This window comes from Bacillus rossius, chromosome 17 (assembly GCF_032445375.1).
Source record: "Bacillus rossius redtenbacheri isolate Brsri chromosome 17, Brsri_v3, whole genome shotgun sequence".
In the NCBI taxonomy this organism is placed as follows: Eukaryota; Metazoa; Arthropoda; class Insecta; order Phasmatodea; family Bacillidae; genus Bacillus; species Bacillus rossius.
In genome coordinates, this window is record NC_086344.1 from 15,921,543 (window position 1) to 15,936,475 (window position 14,933).

The window sequence follows — 14,933 nt, forward strand, 5'->3', positions numbered from 1 at the left end:
CCAGTCACTTTTCAGGCCATGATGACTATTTGGAAATATATATCGGTCATTTTTCCCTTGCACACACTGACAAAGTAATTGAATTTTCAGAGACCTATAAAGACCACTGTTGTCATCTGGATTTAGAGTTGGAGAGGTGAGCAATCCACAACCTGACAACCAACCGAGGGAAATGTAATATCGGGACATGGGAGGTAGACTTCCTGGGCCACATCATCAGCGGGGATGGAAACCGCCCTCAACTCGCACATCGCGGAAGCTGAGGTGTCTTGAACAAAAAAAACAGCTACAACAGTTTATAGGAGTTATTAACTGGCTACACGGCTACATCCCCGATTTCTCTAACATAATCGCGCCACTCACGGCCCTACTGTCTCCCCAAACGCATTAATGGTGGAACCCAAGCACACAGCAAGTCTTCAACCAGATCAAGGACGTGTTCACGCGCTGCCACACGCTAGCCCGCGTTGACCAAGAATGCCCATTGTTCCTACAAACAGAAGCGAGTGCACTGGGAGTAGGTGCCATCCTGTTTCACGTGGCCTTGCAAGGGAAGAGACTAGTAGTTGATTATGCGAGTGCTAAGTTCGGTATTACAGTAACGAGCAGTAGTGATTGGCTGTGGTTTAAGCAGTGAAAAAATATCGCCCCCACTTAGAAGACAGGAAGTACATCCTCCTGACAGACAATCGGTATCTTACCTGGCTGCATACACTGCAGGAACAGAAAGGATACTTGTTTCGCTGGGCGATGTTCCTTCAGTCATTTGACTTTGAGGTTGAACACATTTCAGGCAAGGACAATCAGATGCCCGACCTGCTGTCCTGCTACCCGCATGTACAGGACGAAGTACTGGACTTGAAGGAGTGGGACAAAATTCGTCTGCATAGTCAACCCCGTGCACTTGAAGAACAAAGCCCGGCATTTACCTGCAAAACTCGGGTGGGTATGATACGGACACGCCTCCGAGCATTATTGCATTAGACATTTAAATGTTAATGTGCTGACGCCGCCGTCGGTGCTCCCTCTGAGAGTACAGGCCGTTATGTGTCCTAAACACCTGAATTAGAGCATGTATAACGAACATGCCTGCACGTGCCGAGCAGCGTAGGAAGTGCAGTGTATCGAACGGCGTGACGCTAGTTACAGCCGGCTGTGTTGTGCAAAGCACCTGGCCAGGTGTGGCAATGCGCAACTGAGATATAGTGCACATGCATTTATAATTAAAACAAGTAACTAAAAACTTTTATGTATTGAATAGTCTTAAATAATTATTTAATGTTAATGTAAATGTTTTGATATCACAAAACTGGCCATCAACATCTTCCCGCGCTCCGTAGCTTCCCGCGGAAATTCTTCCCCTCCCTGGCCAGGTTGCCAAGGAGAATCGTCAGTAGCCTTCCAGCACTCATCAGGGCCGGCAGCTCCGCGCACGTGGAGCCCTCACCTCTCACGCCAAAATCAGCATGTACCTTCAATAGGTAATATTTTCAAATCCGTGTTCTTCCGCTCTACGGCCGGCCCTAAATCGACCGTATGACGTGTCGTACGGTTTTTTTACTAAATGTGTGTGACTCGCCCACGAGTCGTTTAGAGTAATACGTATTTCTATTGTTTTGGGCAGCCCGCCGAGGTGCCAGCGCTTCACGCCTTAATAACTCCGTCAGGAGAACTGAACTTTGCCCACGCGGGGCGGCATTGCGCCTAAAGCGAACATTGATTCTCTAACGCATCAGTCCCTGGGATGTGCCGCGGCCGCGAGTGAGTTCCACGTCAGGTATCACCGCCCCGCACCCAGCTTAACGTGGCCCCACGCCACCATGAGGACGAACCCTTGATGTTAGGATTAGTTTCCGCCATCAGCCTGGCGTAGTGTATAATTTCAGTGTTTTGTCTAAGCCATTTATTAAGTGACTAATAAGCTATCCTTATATTTCACCATCTGGACTACCACTCTCCTTAAAAGCTAAATTCTCCACGTGCCTTCATCGTCACCACTATCAATCTCAGGGTAGCCCGCGACCCTCGGTGAGGTAGTCCTCAGGAATTCCGCTAGACGTGAATCAGTACCGCCAATCGAGGGACGTGTGTGCGGAGATGAGAAGGTAGACGGTGATACGGCCAGTTACGTGAAGATGTACTGTACCAAGTGAAGTACTGTATCATGTGACTTATCAATAAAACCAGTTACATTTACGTGTGCTTTTTAATAATTACGGCATCCTGGGTGGCCTAAACAGCCCGGGGAGTCCTTGATCGACGCGTCCTTGCATGCAGCCACGAGGCAAAGAACCCCGCCCTCGAGTCAAAAAAATCCTTGTTCACGTAATTTAAATATAGTAATTTTGAGACAGGCAGTGGGGATGGCGTCAGTGCTAATTTATTTAAATGTTTAGGTTATATTGTAAATGCATACAAACAATATGGCTAACCATGGCATGTAATATATTTGTAAACAACAGCAAGACAGATTAGCAGTGAGATATTTAAATTTGTTTATTTTGTGTGAAATCACTCCCCTCTTTGTGCATGGAAATGGTGTCTCTGAAGCACCCACTTCAGTTCCGCCACTGTCGGGTATGGACCAATTCCTATTGAGTTCCACCATTTATTTTGGTAGACTTTGTTCATTACTTTAAATAGTTAATCATTCTTTGTAAAACATTTTTTTTCGAGTTTTACGAACGCCCTGAAATTTTCGAAAGGGAGACCTTAACCCCTTATTTTGTGAAAGCCTTGTGCCACATGGCACACGGCCAGACGGGTTTTGTGTGTTACCGGCCCACTCCGGACTTTTGTTTCCGCTTATAACCATGGTTGCATGACAAAACAGAGATGATGTGCAAGTATCATAAGCTTTCAGTTAGTGCACACAATTCACTGTGGAAACAATAAAACCAACTATACTTTCATAACTGTGTTAGTACTTGCTTGGTTAGGGAAGAGAGGTACAGTGTTCCACAAATTTTAGGGGGTACTAGCGGGCCCGAATATGCAAACTTATGATTGGTGTCCTTCGTTTACAGAGAATTAAAAAAAAACAACTCAAAATTGGTTGAATTTTTGTAGTTTCGTATTGATAACACATAGGGTTTATTGAAAGTATTACCATAGTTGTAGTTATTTCCAAAAAAAAATTAAATTAATCTAAAGGACAATTACTTACAAAAATATCTATTCATTTAAGATAGTCTTTATAAACGACCTAGGTATTTATTAACTCCTAGCTTTCCATTTAATTATATACTTTACGGTAATGATTCAAATCATTGAAATTTGACAATATAAATTTATAATAAAGATCTAAGTCTTTCTCAACTATTGTCTGAAGTAGCCTGGCTTCTGGGTTGTAGCCACATCTAAAGCGAATGTATCACCAACGTTTCGGTTAAAAATTACAGTCACCATCATCAGGTTAAAGTTACCTACTGAGATTATTTTTTTCCTAGCCCAAGCTTTTACAGTCTACCATGCGTGTATTAAACATGCAGAACGGATTAGCAACTGATCTGAGCCCAGATGCAGAGATAGGTTTTGAGGTTTTCTGAAGAGTGTATCCTATATTCTCATAATTTGCAAACTTTTTTTAAATTTATGTTTGCAGCAATGATTTAGACCAATTCCAAACCTTACCCAACATCCCACATACAAGAAAAGATACATTCGAAAATTAGTATTAATATAAAAAACTTAGCTAACATATATATTTATAATGTGTGTGTATATATATATATATATATATATATATATATATATAGAGAGAGAGAGAGAGAGAGAGAGAGAGAGAGACAGACGTCGTGCGACCATGGCCTCTAAGCCCGTGCTCCGCACCACTAGTACCCGATCCCATTTTCGGAGTGCACCCCCATGCCAGCGGGAATGAGTCAGGCGAGCGCCTCGGGTGTGATCCCAATAGACGTAAAGAAACTTAATGGCACGGAACCCCGGGGGTTCGAACCCATAAAACAATTAAGGGAAAAGCCATTAGGACAAAATTACTAATTACCCGACATGAAACAAGTGCGTCGTAGCCACTCCGTGCGAGCACCGCACGCACGGAGCAGACAACAAACCTCATTAACATTCACCACGGCCACTGGCCTTAATTAAAGTGCCTGTGACTATGATCGAGTCAGGCTAGGAGAAATCCCTCTAAAACAATTCACAGTGAGACAACATGTTAGTAAATTTACAGTCGCCAAATTGATGTCACAATTTAAATCATTAAATACTCTAAAACCATTGTTAAGCCTTAAGCACCCAATTACCAGGTGCTACCTTTTAATTGGGCACCTGGAACGTGTTTTTAGATTATAATAGAGTAAATTAAATTAATATAAGTTTTTGGCCCCGACTCACAAAGAAGGTAAAACTTTCCCTCCCTTGCAAGGCGGCCATGTTGGGCAGTCTCCAACCACTCCGCGCCGGGTCAAGACGTGTGTCCGTGAAGAGCCTTTCACTTTGTTTCACCGACCGGTCGTCTGCAGTCATTTTAATACCTTAACCTTTTTTTAATTTCATCGCTGCTCACGTCGACTCGGTGTGTATTTTGCGAACCCGGGTTGCGTAGTGGATTACATGCAGGAGGCGTGCGAAACAGAGCGAAACTTTCAGCGGGCCTGCAGGCGCGGCCTAGCCGCGAGTGCCCGAGGGAATCACAGCACACTGGAAGCCCGGCGGAACACGGCAACACAGGACACACCCCCATACCACCCCCGCTGCAATGCACCAACTCGCCGGCGCCGGTAAACGGCTCCCGGGGTACTGGGATTAGTGCCCCCCCCCCCACACAGGCCCACAGCCCCACACTCGGAGAGGGACAGAGGGACACGCCCTCCCGACCTTGGGACAGCTGGGCTGCTGGACAACTTGTTTTGCATTCCCATGAAGCTCAACGCGCGGCCAGCCGCCGCGCTCATCGACACCGGAGTGAGCGACGTATTCTTGCTCCCCTCGTTTGTGCCCGCAGGCGTGTTGTGCCCGGGCGGCGGCGATCTACGCCTGGCCACCACCACACACGCTGGGCGAATGCTGGGACACGCCGAGATCGTGGTGAGTACCCAGGAATTTAACTGCTCGTGTCCGCAGTGGAAGTGCAGGATTTGTGCGAGGAGGTGGTGCTTGGACTCCCCTGGCTAGCCCAGCAAGCCGCGGTCTTGGAGCTGGGACCTCCCCACCTCAACCCGGGATGGGCGGAGAGATATGTGGTGTACGCCCTAGGACAGACGCCCCTCCAAAAGGACATGATACTGACCCTAGCGGACATGCACCACGACGTCCCCCCGCATACAAGGCTGAGGTAAACAAGGTCCTCACCACCCTACCCGAAGTGTTTGCTGTAAACGGCCCCTAAGGCGGACCACCGTCGCCGAACACCGCATACCCACTCTGACCAATAACCCAGTGTTTGACTCACCTCGCAGCTACAGGTTCCACGAGCAGCGGACCATCCGGGAGCAGGTGGACGAGATTCTGCACAGTGGGGTCATCGAGCTGTCACACAGCCGGTACAATGCATGCATTGTACAAAAAAGATGGGACCAACCGGTTCTGAGTGGACTTCTGTCCGTTAAATGCCATGACCGTCAGCACCCCCATCCCCCCCTGATTAGCGTCGAGGCAGCCGCAGCCAGCTTAGGAAGGGCCCAGGTCTTCGGCACTCTTGACCTGAATTCCGGCTTTCTCAGGTGCCCATACGGCGCAGGGACCGAGAGAAGACGGTGTTCGCGGTGCCAGATGGGCGGTGGTTCCAGTTCTGCACCATGCCGTTCGGCCTGAAGTGTGCCCCTTCCACCTTCCAGTGCATGATGACCCGAGTGGTAGAGAGCTACATCGAGCAGTTCGCCCTAGCATACCTGGATGACATCATCGTGTACTCGGAGAGCTGGGAGGACCACTGCTGCCATCTGTCCTTGGTATTGGAGCGGTTGGCCACAAACCACCTGACAGCCAACCCGGCCAAATGCCACCTTGGAGCCACCGAGGTCGACTTCCTGAGCCACGTGGTCAACGCGGAGGGGAACCGACCCCAAATAGGTCACCTCCAACAGATCGAGATGGCAGAAAACCCGCCATCCGGAAGCAGCTGCAGCACATCATCGAGTTGCTAAACTGGCTCCGAAACTACATTCCAAACTTTTCCCAGGTCATCGTGCCCCTAACAGACCTGCTATCGCCGCAAGTCCGCTATCACTGGGGCACATCCGCTCAGGCGGCGTTTGAGGCCATCAAGGACATGTTCACGCGGTGCCACACTCTGGCCCGCATTGACCCCGAGCGCCCACTCGTCCTCCAGACGGACGCAAGCTCCCTGGGCACCGGAGTAGTGCTGTATCAGGTGGACGACCACAGTGAGAGACAGGTGGTGGACTACGCAGCGCGAAGTTCAGCTCGGCGGAAAAGCGGTACCACAGCAACGAGCATGAGTGCCTTAGCAGTGGTGTGGGCCGTGAAGAAATACCGTCCACACCTCTAGATAGAGGTGGGTTGCAGAGTAACAACCAGCTACTTTGTAACTGATACACGCATGTATCAGGTACTGCAAACGAGTACACTATTCAAGTATCAAGTACTTTAGTATCAGTTCAAAATTCGCCTGGAACAACACCACGGCCAATGTGCGCAGAACCCGATCGCAGATGACGGTCACTTGGGCGGAGCTTGTGAAAGGGGAGGGAGCAGGAACGACGAATAAGGGATAAAGAAGGGAAAGAATGTAGGGGAGGAAGCACAGGGGAAGGCGTTGAAGGAGAGTCGCAGAGCGAAATTGTTACCAGTCGTTTCGTTTATTGTCCCACATCAAAGTACGCTCAGTGCGCAGTGCGTGCTTCTTGCGAAGACTGAAGACTCTAGTTAGTACGCTAATAGCGATACAAGACCAAGGACACTGTTTCCAGATCCATCATCCTTAGGTGATAGGAATGTGGCTCTACGATCTAGGGAGCAAATCTAATACACCGTCTCGTTCAATAAAAATACTAATGAAATTTTAATATTAAAAAGTACATTAATAAAAGATATAATATTTATATTTGTGCACCTAACAACTATGAAAATGAAAATAAATAATCAGTTGACCCTAATAACAGATGTAATCAACATATGGGCTTTCTTTTTTCGAAGTCCAACAATCTGTTGTTAGTGTGACAGAACTAATTTCAGTAGTTGTTAATATTTCTTGAATGCTATTGTACACAGTTTCATAAGCAGTTGGTAACAATGTGTTTCTTATAGTTTTCCTACTTGGCAATGTATACGACGGATTTAGTGCATAAACAAATCCTCGAAATCCTTCGTCCTCAACAACTGAGAATGGTTGAAAATCTACAGTAAATAAATTTAACAGTTGGTCATCAATTTTCTTCTTAGCAGAAACAGAAAGTTTTCTTACAACAAAATCACTTACTTTCAGGGATGTAACAAGGGGGGGGGGGGGGGGGGGGGTTAGGGGTTCAACCCCCCCCCCCCCCCTTTATCATCAAATCTTTAATTAATTTCTTATTCATCACTCAAACAAATTTCATATTAAAATTAATAAAATTTTTGCCATTACAATATTTAAATTTAAGAACTGAAAACTGCTAAAATAGCACTATTTTACATCTTAAAATCCTAATTTTCCCAGGGGATGACCCCCGGACCACCCCGCTTTAATACAGGGGGGGGGGGGAAATGCTTCTTAACACCCCCCATACACAAATCCTGGCTACGCCACTGCTTACTTTACAGTCATGCACATTGGTTCTTTCCAACACAGCTTGTTTGGGAACCGACGAACTGCTTGTAGAAGGAATTCCTATATCTGGCCGAATCTTTTTTTGGCTGAGGTAGAGTGTGGTATTTGCGATGTCTGGATCATCGCTCCTACTTCTGGACAGTGATAGTGATGTTAAACTATCTTCATTCTGATCAGCTGTGCATGTTTCTTCAGATTAGTCGATGATGATTTATAACTCAGTTTTTGTTTACACAAAGTACACTTAGCAAACTCATTAATTTCCGTGAAAAAATTCCACATAAATTAAGTATTTTTCTTGCACTTATCCATTCCTTATTTCATTATAAAGATACTAACTACAAAGCATGACAGCCCGCAACAATGTACGTGGTAATACACAGCCAGGACGAACTGCAGTGAACGTTTAACTGATTGATACTGGCTGTATTAGGCGGGCATGAGCGTAACAGAGGTAGAGAATTACCGGGCGTGATAAATAATGTATCAGATTCTCCTTAGGGTCGCATGGTCTGCATTCGCGGAGCTTTTTTTTTTTACTGTTGGAGAGAAGTAAGAACATGGAGGGGAGGTTGGAAGAGAGTGAGAAATACTATTTAACGTCGAAAAGGGGGGAATGAAGTATGACGTGAAGGGGGGGGGGGAAGCAGATTACGAAAGGCGTGGAAAGAGAACACCGATACCTTTTTACGCTGGTGATGACGGCACGGAGGATGTGTAACCTGTAACGAGAATGCTGATACCTTGTTGCTTCCTGAGACCGCTACTGCTCTAGCTGATACAGAAGTATCAGTTACTTGTAACTAGTACATTACTGTGCAGCTACAAACAAAATTATACAATTAATAAATTTGAATAAAACCCAGCTAAATGGGTCATGGCAGAAAGTAAAACATGTTGTGAAATTTAGTGAACAAGGGATGGAAACGTAAAACACAACCAAATATACAAAAATAATTATACAATTTATTGTTTATAATCAATATGAAATTGCATTAACCTTTCACATTTATGATGCATTTAGAGGTATAAGTCATCGTATTCGAGACTACTTTTCGACACATAGTCATGACAAATATTCGCATAGTATTGCAATAAATATAAAAGTTCATATATAATAATCCCGCTCGTGAGGACAATATCAAGCCATAGGCAACGTATACAAATATATATCAAGAGGTTAACGCCTAACGAGACCCCTACATTACTATACAAAGCAAGCCAAATTTAACAAACTAACTCATAAAAACAACACAATTTATGACACAGAACCGAGTTGGTCAAACTAACTGCTCCTCGCGAGGAGATTCAGGGTGCTCGTGCTCATGGTCTGTCCGATCCAATGGCCATAGCCAAGTGATAAAATAGAGCAACTATTTACGGCCAACAACAATGAATAAAATGTACATTCTTGTACAAGCAGGGCCAGTCAATGTAATCGATACTTAAGGCAACAATAAGAATGTGAATATTAATTCTGGGGGTGTCGCGCCATGGTTCGGGTATCGCGCAGCAGTCGTACATCAAACAGAAAATTAACATCAAAGCAAACGAAGCAGACACAGGAAACCAAAACCAAATTTTCTAAAAGTGGCTGCCGAAACAGGATTTAGAATATAAAACCCTAACCTCAGGAGAATTTAAGCTACCTAAACAACAAGAGCATGGCCACTTCACACTAATTTAAAGTTACGACTGCTTGAGCATACATACCAAAACCATGTCGCGACACCTCCGGACCGGAACAGACCCAAGGCCACAGGGGGCCCACCAATTTATAATCCCAGTGACGTCACTGTAATCGGCAAAGGGGAGGAAGGAAGGGGAAGGCGGCGGCAGTGTGGGAGGGGGAAAGGAACGGAGGCTGTCGGTGGCGCGCGGTTTGAAGTGGCATCCACTTCAACTGTATCAGTAACAGGTTGGAACAGATACCGATAATTGCTGTAACAACCCACCTCTACCTCTAGCTCTAATATAACATAGAATGATATGAGGTACCAGACAGAAGCAGGGTTGTTAGACGTACCATTTTCATGGTACTTGTATCATAATTGGACCTAGTGTACCATGTACCATGGCGAGGTCGTCATGGTACGCAAATGTACCATAATCTTACTATCCATTAGGTTTCTGGTGATTATTTTTGTATATTATATTCGCCATATCGGCTTCCTTGTAGATAAAATGTGCCCAGTGTATATTCTAATTTCGTAGTGTCGCCTGTTCACACGCCTGCTTACTTATCTGTAATATAATACTCCCACTGGGCTGCCGGGACTGTCAGATCATATGACGGCAGTTCCCGCGTTGCTCAAATCTTAAAGGGAAGGGGGAAGGAAACGCGGGAAAGCTTATCACACTGAACATGAAACGAATTACAGTACATTGTTGATTGTTTTCAGTAGTTAGTTACCTCGCCTCGCCGGTTGAGTGATATCTGTTCCGTAATAATATTTTATAAAGTCGGAATTATCGGAATTATCAAAAGTTTATATTGCTAGCTGCCTTTTTAGTGTTGTGTTTAGAGATTAGAGGTAGTGTGTGCTAACATAATGAGTTCATGCGGAGAAGATAGTGATGATCCTGGAGTACATTCTCCTGTTAAGAAAAAATGTGCTCTCAAAAGTGATAAAAAAAACGTGTTCAGAAATATCGTCGGGAATGGGAAAAATTGGATGACATGTAACTGTGGGTGAGTCCATTCCTGGGAGACTGTTTTAAAGCAAAATGTAAAATTTGTAATGTTGTAATGAAAGCTGACATATCTGTTTTAAAACTGCATGGAAACTCGGGCAAACATTCAAAATCTATGAAGGATGCGAACATGAAATCAGTAAACTGTATGAGTTTTTTCTTAAACCAGAGTAAATCTGTTACACCTCATCAAAAGCAGGTAAAAGAAGCAGAAATAAGGATTGCAGAAGACGGTGTTCGCGGTGCCAGATGGGCGGTGGTTCCAGTTCTGCACCATGCCGTTCGGCCTGAAGTGTGCCCCTTCCACCTTCCAGTGCATGATGACCCGAGTGGTAGAGAGCTACATCGGGCAGTTCGCCCTAGCGTACCTGGATGACATCATCGTGTATTCCTTTCTCTGCGATGGATCATTTAGTAGAAGTAATGAAACTGAATTTCCCTGACTCTAAAATAGCCCAAGGCATGGTCATGAAAAGAAATAAGGCTACTGCTGTTGTGAAAAATGTTATTGGTGCTACACATAAACATGAACTTTCAGAAAAGTTGAAGCTGGTAAAGTTTTCTATTTTGACAGACGAATCAACTGATATAGGTGCTACAAAAACTTCATGTGTTGTGGTGCATTTTTATGATTCGTTTATTGGGCGAGTGGTAAGCCAGTTTTGGGATCTCGCAGAAGTGTTTCCATCTTGTGATGCAGCCTCTGCTGAGCAAGGAGCAACAGGAGCACATCTGTACGAGATCATAATGAAATTTTTTTCTGATTATTGCATTCCAAATGAAAATATAATCGTTTTTGAATCAGATTATGCTTAAACAATGGTTGGCGAACATAATTCGGTGGCAAGTCATTTGAAAAAATCTTGTCCAGGGATCATTGTAATGAAATGTGTTTGCCACTCTCTTCATCGGTCTGCAAGTGAAGCATACAACTACATGAAATGCAGTGCAAAACGGCAATCTCAACTTTCAGATTTCCAAAAATTTATGGAAATCAAGGTGCACAAGTTATAACACCCTGCACAAACTAGATGGCTGTTTTTTTTTTTTTGCTGTAGTGGAGAAAGTAATAGAACAATGGGAGGCATTGCTTTTATTCTTCTCAGATAAGTGGCAAGAAGACCGTACCATTGCTGCCGAAGAAATATTCAATGCTCTCCGGGACCCATTCATGAAATTATTTTATCTTTTCCTGAAGTGGGTACTTCCAAAGTTTGTTTCAGTGAATAAGTACTTCCAGTCTGAAAAAGTACTACTTACTGTTCTAAAAGAGAAGATGGCAAGTTCCTACCAGGAATTACATTGTGCATATATGGAACAAGACTATGTAGCACACACACTTCTGTGGTCTATCTGTCCGGAGTCTGAACAGCATTTTTTGCAATTTCAAAACATCTATCTTGGTGTAGGTGTGATGACAGAAATAAATAAGCAAAGTGTTCAAGATAGGCCCGATCTGATCGAAAACTTACGGACGAAATGTCGAGACTTCTTCATAAAAGAGTGTCAAGGAATAAAACGACAATTTGATTTTGCAGATCCCATGTATGATTTCATTTCTGTATTGCATCCAAAGAAAGCTTTGTCGCAGAAGGAACGCATTACAACTCCCATTTCGTCTGGATCTTGCAAACCAAGTGAAGAGAGCAAAACCTATGGAGATGTGCGAAATGCAACAAATTGATGATGAATAGAGGCGCCTACCATTCGAAACTTTAGCAGATGATATCGCTAAAAAGGAAGAACCTGACAAGTTCTGGGATAAGTTGCTGAAATTCAAGAATGAAGATGATAATGTTTTGTGCATTGCCTAATTTTTCTCTCACAGTATTATCTCTTCCCCACTCGAATGCTGATTATTAGCACATATTTAGTAAGATAAATCTCATCAAGACCAAGACCAGGAATCGTCTTGTAACAGAGACTGTTAATGGAATTGTGCTAGCATCACAGTGTGTGAAAGAAAAAACTGGTGCTTGCTGCAGTAATTTCCAGCCATCTGACGAGATGTTGAAGAGGATAACAGGAACACACCTGTATCACGAATCTGATTCCAAGGAACATCCTACATACGATAACACACCAACTGTCACAGACATATTTTCTTTTAATTCTGATAGTGAATAATCATTGTGCCAGTGTTTCAGTGCCAAACGTTCATAATTTTGTCATTTTAAAAGCATGAGCTAATTTATATATATAAATATACCATTTATAGGCCTTTTTATATCATTAGTGTAAAATTCAATCATGTGTTGAGCAATGAAAACTCAAAATTTCTAGAGTTTTAGACTTATTTTTATGTACTATATATTTACCAATGTACCATTACAGAAGCACTGTCTATCTAACATCACTGGACAGAAGGAGAATCATGACGATAAAAATGTAACACTAAATAATTCTTACTTAAATTAAGCTTTGTATGGTCACTCTCACTTTAAAATACATAAATAAAACATCAATAAATTAACATATAAACTAAAGGATAATAGTAGAGATGAGCGGTATTACCGATAACCAGTTAAAATAATGGTTACGAAGAAATAACGGTTACGTTACGTTCCTGGATCTCTGATAACCGGTTACCAAGAACGAGAGAATATAAACTGAGCTTGGTTGAACACAACGCCTGATCTAGCGACGAAATACTATGATGATAACTTTTGTGTTGTGTAGTAGCTAGCAAGGAGAATGCTAGGTGTCGCCATATGTGCATTTATTTTGCGTAAAACCTGCTGGAACGAAGTTTTTTCATATTTAGAGATAAGATGATTGACATAATAACACTAATCAGAGTTTTGTTTATTAATTTACGATCCCATGTCGAGTAATCAAAAAAAATTTTTTTATATAATTAATAATGAATAGTTAAGTCTTTCTTGGAAAACGTTCATATAAAGATCTCATACCGTTATATCGATTTTAACCAAAATGTCGATACCATATTTTACCTTACAGTTCTCGGTTTTTAATAACCGTTTAGCATTTAGAAGTTCTTGGGAATTGTTGAACATACACAGTTCTTGCTATCGATAGTATCGATTTTCAAACAGCTAGAAGTATTTTAATTAAACTGTCTAATATACATTATCTATTCACAGGGGCTCCCCCTTCACATTTCTCGGTTATACAATATTCGTTTAGCAGTTTATTTTTTATCTTCTTCAAATAGTTAAGTTCCAGTTACAAACTGCCTTCAGTTTTTTTTAAAGTATTATTATTTTCGGTCATAGGCGTGCGCAGGACTTCAGTAGTGGTGGTGCCAGATTACACAACAGCCCTATCATTCACGGACCCGAGCCTAAAGCGGGGTGACTTTGGCTCGTTTTTTGCCACTTCTTTCTTTATTTTTAAAATAAATGTATGAAATAATAATAATAATATTTTTAAAGTAACATTTTATTCTTACAGTAGGAATTCTGAGGAATCGATTTCACAGTGTATTTCCTTTTTTAAATTTTTCCCCTTAACTTTATTAATTTTTTAAATAATGGGATAAAGGCACCTTGAGGTAGGGTGACTTTATCCCAACAATTGAAAACTTACATGTGAGACAAAGTGACCCTTTCAGTGGGTAAAACAATGTTTATTAACCTAAGTAAACATGTTTGTGAGGCAAGAATACATAATAATTATAACTTTTAATGACATAATTGTAGGTTTTCTGCAAATTTTTCAAAGACACTGACAATTTAAAAAAAAATGCTGATAAATTATACCAACATAAATAACACATCAGAATGAATAACACAGCGAATAAAGAATGCCATATACAGAAGAAGAAAATTTCACTCAAAAATATCAAGTTAGGGAACCAAGAACATATTATTCCTCCTTTTTGAGACTGGTTTTGGTGGTGGTATTTTCTTCGAAACGCTATCCCAGTTGTAGTGCATCTCATCTTTGTGTTGTGGCCAATGCCATGATGTATTTCCCTTTTCAGGGCATAGGACTGTGGGACCATCGTTGTCAAATTGCACAATCTTGCCAGGGTACTTGTTGCCATTGTGCAGCACGATCACAAAGTCATCAATTGCACAAATGTCTTCAATATTTTGCTGCTGTGTTATCTCCTTTTGTTGCGGAGTAGAGTCATTGAAATCATCTTCAGAAGAATAAATGCCAAAACACGAATTTATGACCATTACAGAGTCTTCATCTGATGAGTCTTCAGAGATGAGTCGCTGAGCTCTTCTCTTCTGTGATGTGGATGGTTGTGGTGGTGCTGAAACAGAAGGTAGTACATCAACGACACTAATTCTTCGTCCAGGAGTTATGGTGAGCTTCCTTCTTCTCTGGCGAGGTGCATCACCAATTATCTCCTTCCTTTTGGACTCAAGTGATTCCATGTAAGCAGCACCTATCAAATCAGGGTCTACAACATCAGGATTTGGAAGCCTGTCAAGCAACTTCTGCTTGCTGAGTGGGTAAATGCCACATTTCTCAAAGCCTGCTTGAAGGTTTGCTGCAATGCTCACCTCCAAATGTAGCATCAGTTTCT